Source organism: Suricata suricatta, chromosome 14 (genome assembly GCF_006229205.1).
Source record: "Suricata suricatta isolate VVHF042 chromosome 14, meerkat_22Aug2017_6uvM2_HiC, whole genome shotgun sequence".
Taxonomy (NCBI): domain Eukaryota; kingdom Metazoa; phylum Chordata; class Mammalia; order Carnivora; family Herpestidae; genus Suricata; species Suricata suricatta.
The window spans coordinates 86580083-86588704 of record NC_043713.1 but is presented as its reverse complement, the minus strand read 5'-3'; the positions used below and the strand labels follow the sequence as shown (position 1 = coordinate 86588704).

Genomic DNA, 8622 nt, shown 5'->3' with positions numbered 1-8622 from the left:
TCCGCTTCCTTCCCTGCTCCCCCCTCTCCTCTTCCTTCGTATTTTCATTTCCTTATCCTTCCTGTCTTGTCAGCATCTTCGTAAGCCTTCTTTTTTTCTTTTGTAAAAGATGGAACATAAGAAATTAATAAGGAGGCACTCAAGTATCTTTGTGGGTGCAAAGGAGCAGGAAACAGGAACCAACTTAACTAAGAATAATCACTTGTGCACGTCATGATCACTCCTGGCTCTTGGTCCCAGCAGACCTAACCTTCACTCTCTCTTTCTCCTTTCATCTTGAGTCTCTCTCTCCCTCTCTCTCTCTCTCTTTCCCTCTGGAGTATAATCTATAATTTTTGGAGGTAGAAGTCAGGAAACTTCCAGTCCTGTGAGACAGACAACTTAACTTGTTCACAAACGCACTGGGGCACATGCGTGTGAGCACACTCACGTGTGCACGTGCACACGCCCACCCACGCTTTCACAGGTAAGAGTTTTGTATTGTGTCTCATCAATAGAAGCTTCGGGAACAAAGGCACAGCAAGGTCTAGCTCGCCCCAGGGGCCCCCACCGTGTCACGGGACCCAGGGGCCCCCACGGCTCACCCCCCTCGCCTCCGCCTCCCGCCCGCCAGGCAAGGCCTCCCGTCAGCTGCCTAGACGCAACGAGCAATCCGTGGGACAAAGCAGGCTGGTGGGATTGGGGCCCGGCTGCAAAGGGGAACGAGTCAGGAACCAAAAAGAGGGCGCGAAGGACCCAAGTGCCCCCCGTCCGCCCACCTGAAACCCCCACTGGGCAAGGGACGCGTCTGTCCCCAGACCTGACTCGTGGACAGACTCGGCGCCCCCTGCCAACCACCCCCCCTGCAGGGGCTTCGCAAAGCCGTCCATTCAAACGGAAGAGCGGGAATGCGGGGCCGCCACGGGCCACTCACGCAGCTTCCTGGGAACCAGCCCTACAGCCGCGTGAAGGGACGCCACGCTCTCCCATTTCCCAGATGACCAGACGGAGGCTCCGAGAGTTAGCGCCGCCGCCGAGCGTGGGGACGTGGACTCCTGCACGCGGAGGGCCGAGCGCCGCGGCGCACCCCAGCCGGTCGCCACAGCTGTGGGCCTCGGTCTTCTCAGCTGTAAAAGGGGCCACGGCACCGGAGCCTCCTCCTGGGGGCCGTTCTGAGTGTCACTGAGACCATGTGTGTAGGATGCTTATAACAGCATCTGGACAACAGGGCTCAGAACACAAGAGTGACCGTGACCCTCACGGCACCTCATGCCCATCCTCATAAGGCGTTAAAACTAAGCGCTTTCTACATGTTTTGGGAGCTAGTAAGAAAAGCCAGCAAGCGACGGCCACTGCTCTGGTGCCCCCTCCTCCCCGCGACATGGAGGGGCCCCACAGAACCTCGGGGCGCCCGTGTTGGCAAACCACGCCCCGGAGCGTCCTCCCGCCTCGGGAAAGCCAGTCCTCAACGCCCACCTCCCTGCCCCTGGGTGCCCTCTAACTCGACACGCAGACTCTGGGGAAGAGCACCCCGAGCCCAGGCTTCCCCACCCAGGACGGGCTGACACCGTCTGCTCTGGGCCGAGCTGACGCATAAGCGGCCACCCGACTGTGGGCAGCGGGAAACATGTCTGCAGCTCATAGGATCCTTTCGTGGGGAGAGGAAGTAACCCACCCAGGGGACCGAGGGTCCCCCAAGGCCGGAGAGGAATTTCTTCATCCAGCTCATCCGCTCATACCTCATGCCCCGGGCCCACGTGAGCTACAGTAGGGACACTCAGCATCCCAAGGAGCAGCAAACAGCTAGGCAGTGACCGCCGTGTGTCAGGACTGGGCACACAGGAGAGTCATTGACCCTTTTATCAGACCCACAAGGCCCTATTCCTGTCGTTGCTATTTCACAAGTGCAGAAGCAGAAGCTCAGAGTTTAAGTAAATAATCTGAGCAGGATTAGATGTCCGTCACCTTGTTATCAGAGCAGGACCGAATTCAGGTAGGTCTAACCCGAAACACCGCTACTAAGCACCAGGCTACCTTGCTTCCAGCAAGGCTCCCCGGCACCCAGACCAAACAGCATCGGTGCTGCCTGTCCTGCAGAGCACAGGAGACGGATCCGTCCCGGCTGCTGTGGACAGCTGCACAGGTTGTGAACTGCACAAAGACTCCTGACCAAGGGGGCACCGATGGAGGTTAAGCATGCTCTGTGCTCCATTTTCCAAGCTGTGCCCCCGGCTGGGAATCGGGTCTTCTTGGAAAAGGGAGTATTTTCTCCTTTTTATTATGCGCACAGGAAGCAGCTTTGTCTAAGTCCCACAACGGTGTCACGCTGAAAGCAAAAGCTCTGGGAGAGTCCGGTGTAACCCTGCCCCTTGCGCTCTCAGGGCCAGTGGAGGTGCTGTGAGCTTGCGGGGCCAACGCCCTCTGGGGCAGACACAGCGCACGCCTCAAACACGCCGACCACGGCGGATCGCCCAGCACCACGGTCCAAGGTAAATAGGAACCGGTAAAATTAATTTAAACCACATTTTATGTAAACCAACGAACCCCAATCAGTATCGCTTCAACGTGCAGCCACTACATCGATGACCCATGAGATTGCCAGGGCCTTCGTGTAAGTTAAGTCGTCAGAAGGCAGTGTGTACGGGCACTCGGGCACATCTGTCCGCAGCCGGCCCCAGGGTTCCACGGTGCAGGGGACTCCGTGCCAGGCAGACCGGGGCGAGGGGCTCCTGCATGTGCCACGGGGGTGGCCCGCTGGCCTCCGTGCCGGGGAAGGACCCGGACGCTCATGCCTCATCTGTGAGACCCCTGATTTCATGTTCCGGGCGGTCCGAAGCCATGGCCAGGCATAGCAGCTAGAAGGGAAGAACTCAGATCCACGTCTGGGTTAAACACCCTAAGTTAAAACTCAGGGAGACTGAGGGGGATGTGGTTTTGAAGGCAAAAAGGACTCGTTCAAGAGGCCCGTGGCCACTGGTGAAACAGGACTTTGCGAGCTGATACAAATAACAAGCAGAGGGGGCCTGGGGGGCTCAGTCGCTTCAGCCTCCGACTTCGGCTCAGGTCATGATCTCACAGTTCGTGAGTTCGAGCCCCACGTCGGGCTCTGTGCTGACAGCCTGGAGCCTGGAGCTGCTTCCGAGTCTGTGTCTCCCTCTCTCTCTGCCCCTCCCCCACCAAATAAATAAACATTAAAAAAATTTTAAAGAGGACGCAGCGAAATGTCCAGGCAGGAGTATCGAGGAGGGAAAACAGAGCAGCAGAGTTAGGAAAAGAAGGGATTCAGGGAAGTCAGACGGCTGCTTCGACAGGGCAGGGGACCGGCAGGCTCCGAGGCGTCTGGCCCGGCTCACCGAGCACCATCGTCCTGGCTGGGAGCGGGGCCACTGAGCATCTGCTGTGTTACCAGCTGCCCCCGCCTAGAGCAAGCTGCCGAACCCCCAGCCGCACGGGAGCTCACGGTGCACCGCGAGCACAGTCCCAAGAACTCGTCTGCACAGTATCTGCAGGAAACGCTACTCAAGGGCTGGTCCCAGGAACGGACATTGCGTCGGAGTCCTCTGTTCCTGCCTCAGGCCAGCGTGCTTACCGACAGCCTCAGTAACCAGCCTTGGGGTCCCCCACCCCATGTACCTCCTAAACCCCAATCACACTGGTGGCTTTTCTGTGCAGCCGAGGGATTTATTTTTTCTCATGCCCCAGGGCCTTTGCACATGCCGCTTCCGGTCTGAGATGCTCTTCCTATGGCTGGTTCCATCATTCCGTTCTGGTGTCAGCTCAAATGCCACCTCTGCAGAACGCCCCTCTCTGATGCCAGCTGAGGGACCGTTAAATCCACACCCCTTCTCCAGTTCCTCAGGCCGCCTGTTTGATTGCTTTCCTCTACGTGTGCTTCTCTGAGTCCACCTTGATGGTGTGTCCACCTGCTAGTTTCCTGGCTCTGTCCATGGGACGTCCCGTGGGACCTGTCTCATGTCCCAGGGCAGCGTTCCCATTCCGTAACGCGGCACCCAGCGATGCAGTAGGTGCTTAATAAATGCATGCAAGATAAATGAAACACACTGGAATCATCCCACAGCCCCTCTCGTGCCCCTGCCACATTTCAGGGATGCGGATTCTGAGACCACGTCGGGGCCCCCGCGGGAGACTGCCACTTTCTCCCGCTGTCTGCGGGGCTGACACACGTTTCCACCACACCAGCTCAACCCTCACCAGCAGGAGGGGGGCAAGGGCTACCTCTGTGTCCTGTTCACCAAGACGGCAGAGACCCAGGACACGATCAGAGAGCACTGGGACCCGGGGCCCTCGGGGAAGCCGGGAAGTGTGTGTGTGCACTTGTCCGAGTCCAAAAAGCCCCGTCCCCTCGTGGGCTGGCCCGCGGGGAGGTCACATGACCAGCACACTGGCCGCTGGGAAGTGGAGACGGTGGCTCCCGGGTGTGCAGGGCCGAGCGGAGTGTGGAGGCAGGGACCCGCGCCCCGCCCTCCCGGACACGTCTTGTCTCTGTGCTCGGGGCAAAGGGAAGCGCGTTCACAGCCCCTTCCCAAACCCCATCTCGGCAACAAAGTGGCCAATGTGTTTCATCCTGGCCCGCAGAGCAGCTGAGCCCACGGCCTTGGGCGGCTTTCAAACCTAACATTTGATCCAAGTGAACAAGTGGCCCTTCCTTTCACCGCATGACAAGCCTCTGCGTATAAATCACAGCCTTCCCGGGACGGCTCCTCCGAGCACAGTCCCCAGGGCCGCCTCCGTCCCCTCTGGACCAAGGCTGGGGCCTCCCAGGGGGCCCCGGGGCTTTTAAAGGCCCCTTGTAAAAACCGAAGCTCAGACACCATTCCGGTGCAACCAAGGGGGGCAGGGAGGGAACCGTCCTCGGAGATCTGCACTTTATTTGGCTTTACAGCTCCACGGAAATCGCACTCCCCGCTAAACCTGCGCTCCCAAATCCAGTGCTCAAATCAGGCGGTGGAACGAAATTTCTAGGCTTCAGAAAATCCCAGGAAAAGGGGTTGAGAGGTGTGCATTTGGTTGGCCGAAGGGAAAAAAAAAGTGTAAGGATGATAAAGACGACTTTAAATTAGTAGAGTCGCTTATCCCGTCCCAGTAAAAATGTCATGTTGGTGAATTAATCACAGCAGCAACGGTCCGGACACACCGTCGGAATACTGTGCAATCGTCCAGAGATAAAGGCGGCACCGCAGCAGGCAGTGGCTCACGGAGTGTCACCTAGCGCGGGCTGGGTGCGCAGACACTGGACACCGCTGTCTCCTTCGGCGCGCTCCTGCTTGACTGAGGTGCAGCCGGCAAATCACGTTGTGTAAGTTGATACATAGATGGGCTAAGTTGATACATAGATACATCAAATGATAACCGAAGTAAGTTTACTAACAAGTGCGCTGCCGCACATAGTTGCCTTTTACTTATTTGTTCTTATGTTTATTTATTACTGAGACAGAGAGAGACAGAGTGTGAGCAGGGGAGGGGCAGAGAGAGGGAGACACAGAATCCGCAGCAGCTCCAGGCTCTGAGCTGTCAGCACAGAGCCCGATGCGAACCCATGAACCGTGAGATCACGACCTGAGCCGAAGCCAGACGCTCAACCCACTGAGCCCCCAGGCGCCCCCACAGTTGCCTGTGAAAGAACGAGGGGCACTAAGTTCCGAGCGCTGCTCCCTCAGCAAGAGTCTCGTCCTTGATGCACACGAGACGGTGTCGTTGACCACGGTCCCCAAGCTGAGGCCCCAGGAGCCATTCATCGAATCGCTGGCAGCCGCGCCCCTGAGTCGACACCTCTCCACCTCCCCACCCCCGCCCCTGCTAACAACCCTCTGCTCTGTTTCTAGGATCCGATGCCTCCAGAGTCCACGCATAAGCGAGCGCATTTGGTCTTTGACTCTCTCTCCGTCTCTCGCTCAGCACAGGGCCTCCGGGGCCGCCCCTGCTGCGAACGGCAGGGTGTCCTCTCTCGCGGCTAAACAGCATCCCAGGGCATCACTCAGGTGTCCTGGCCGTCGCCCATAATTCTGCAGCGAACACAGCAGCGTAGATCTCTCTCTCACAGGTCATGAGCTCACGTCCTGGGAGCGGGAGGGAAGGAATCTTAATGGCTTCAGCAGCCCTGTGTGGGAGCACTGGGCTCCTCCGACAGAGCAAAGGGACTCCAACACGTTGGCAGACCCGACACCGGGCCCCATGGGCGTGACTCTGCGAGGACGGCCCCTGCCCCAGTCCCCGGCTTAGAAAGACGGCCGGGCGTCCCTCCTCCCGCTGCACCAGCTGCACCATCGACGCCTTCAAGGGCTTGTTCCAACGGAGGAGAGCTCCCCGTCCCGGAGCCCCATGTAGATAGTCAGCAGGGAGGGTTTACTTTGGAAAAGTGAACGTCACGAACAGATTCTGACCTGCCTTTTTGACAATGTGTAGGTTTCGATGAAAACCACACGCTCGCTTTTAGAACACAGAATGAAATCCATGTCATTTTCCGCGGAAATAATCGACAGCGACCTGACTTCTCCCTACAAACCTGAGCAGCAGTACCTGACACACGTTTTTATATCCGACTTTTTGCAGCTCAGTCCTAAAGAGGGGCGTTTCAGGGTTTTTTTGTTTTTGTTTGTTTTGCAAAGGCTTGGAGCGTTTCATTGATCTGCTAAGGCTGCTCTCTTGATACCTAAGCCCTTCCCCCCTCCCCGGAGCCGGCAGAGCCCCTCCGCCCCTCACCCCTACCTCCCCGGCCCGGTTCTCACTGGTTTTGCACCTGCTTGGAACAGCTCAGCCTAACAATCACTTTCAAGGATTTCCGGAAACCCGCATCTTCTGCAAACGCACGGCTCTGCGGGAAAAGGCAGATGTTTCCAAGACTCCCGAAGGACAGCAGGGGCCGGAGAAGGCTCCCTCGGGGACGGGTGGCAACACTCACCGAGCTGTCACTTGTCCCGGGACTGGCAGTCCGGCCAGGTCGTGCGGCCACGCAGGCGCCACCTGTCAGCTGCACGGGCGCCTGGATGGTGAGGACCACCTGCACCACGGCTCCAAACCTCCTGCTCTTTCTTGGGATGCCGGGCACAATTTGCTCCTGCGGGTTTTGCCTTTGGGGGAGGCCCTGGGGCTGGCGGGGACCTGAGCCGGCAGCTGCCGCTCCCCTCGGGGGCCATCTCACAGGCAAGAGCTATGCAGGTGCAGGGACAGCATCCTGGGGGGGAGGGCAGGCCCATGGTGCCGAGAGCAGGGGTCCTCTCTCTGCAGAAGTCGGGGCGGACCCCTGCCCTCCTCATCTCCCCCTCCTCTGATCAGCGGGTTCCCCGACTTTTCAACCTGCCGAGGCCACACGTGGCTCACATCTGTCCCCCAGCGGGAGGGAAGGCGGTGTCCCTCCCAAAGACACCTGCTCGGAGGCCTGGAGAGCTGGGTCCTCGGAAGCCAGGCCCCTCCCTCCACGGGCACAGGGGCAAACAGCGGCCGGAAGGAAAGAGCGTCGGAAATGCGAAGCCAGCGCTGAGCGAAGGTTAGCCCCGGGCGGGCGCTCCGCAAACACATCACACAAACACAGGGCGACGTTCAAACCTGCCACCATGACCCCCGTTCGCCAGGCGGCTCCACAGAAACGACGGAAACATCACAACGCCCTCCGTCGCAGGGGCCCCGGGTTCTAAATCGATAGTTTCCTTCTCTGCTACACGCCTTCCGTCTCATTCGCTTGCTCCGAGTTAGCTTTGTCCTGCTGTACAGACTCATCAGCCGCTACCGTTAAGTGATCACCAATCACGTCCTGTCGAGGGGCGGCCGGCGCCCCCGGGGAAAAGCTCGGGGGCTGGAGATGGACCTCAGCCCCGAAGGGGTCGGACAGGACGTGTCAAGGGGGTGTGGCCGCAGGAGGAAAACACCCCCGGAAGCCAGACAGAACACGGTCCCTGCGACTGTTTACTGCTGGAACGGCGCCTTCGGGAGGCGGGCCGCTTTCTCAGGCAGAGACGGGAGAAGCCCCTCGGAAGGTCTCAGAAGCCCTTCAGAAGGACCAGGAGGTAGGATGACACCGTGGACGGCTCAGCCTAGACCCTGCCCCGTCTTCAGTACCGCTGGGGCCTCTTGGAACCTCAGTTTTCCCATCTGTGAAATGGGAGCGCTATTCTGTCCCTTGCTGTTGGGGACGGGCTGGCGCAGAGCAGGGGGTTTCGCGCTGGGAGCGGCGTGGGGAAGCGCCTGGCACAGGCCTGTTGGGCTGTGTTCCGGGCTGGCACCGGGGCGTGTGCTGTCCTGGCGGTTGGAGGGACAGGGAAGGAACTCGGGCATCAACCTGCCACCGGGGTCGTCACCTGTGCCTCGGAGGCTTTGTGTACAAGGTGGGGGGGGGGGGACGTTCACCCCTGAGTCCAACACATGAGCACTGGGGGCCCCGGGGCACACACTCTGTCCTCAGCCCCGGGCGCTCCCATGACCCGTCCTGGGCTCTAAGCCAGGGTCCTGGGTGTTGGAGACGTTTACCCCCAGGCTCTCACGCCTTGGGCTGGCCCGACGGGAGGCGCAGACACACATGCACCTTTAGAAATCGCAGGGTTCCCCTGCGGTCACTCCCCAGCACTCACGCCAGCGTCTTCATGGAAACACCCCACTCCTGCCGCGGGGACGTGAGGCAGACCAGCCCTC

General features: G+C 59.4%; 1 long non-coding RNA gene across 2 annotated transcripts; it reads right to left on the bottom strand.

Annotated features, from left to right (window-relative positions):
• Positions 1-5568: 5568 nt before the first annotated feature.
• Positions 5569-7411, bottom strand: LOC115278171. Of its 2 annotated transcripts, none has more exons than XR_003902736.1 (3): positions 6899-7411; positions 6726-6811; positions 5569-6056 (listed from the first exon to the last, which is right to left on the bottom strand). It is a non-coding gene; the product is annotated as an uncharacterized LOC115278171 (long non-coding RNA). The 2 variants fall into 2 exon arrangements; XR_003902737.1 differs by having other exon boundaries at positions 6737-6811.
• Between the last annotated feature and the right edge of the window lie 1211 nt (positions 7412-8622).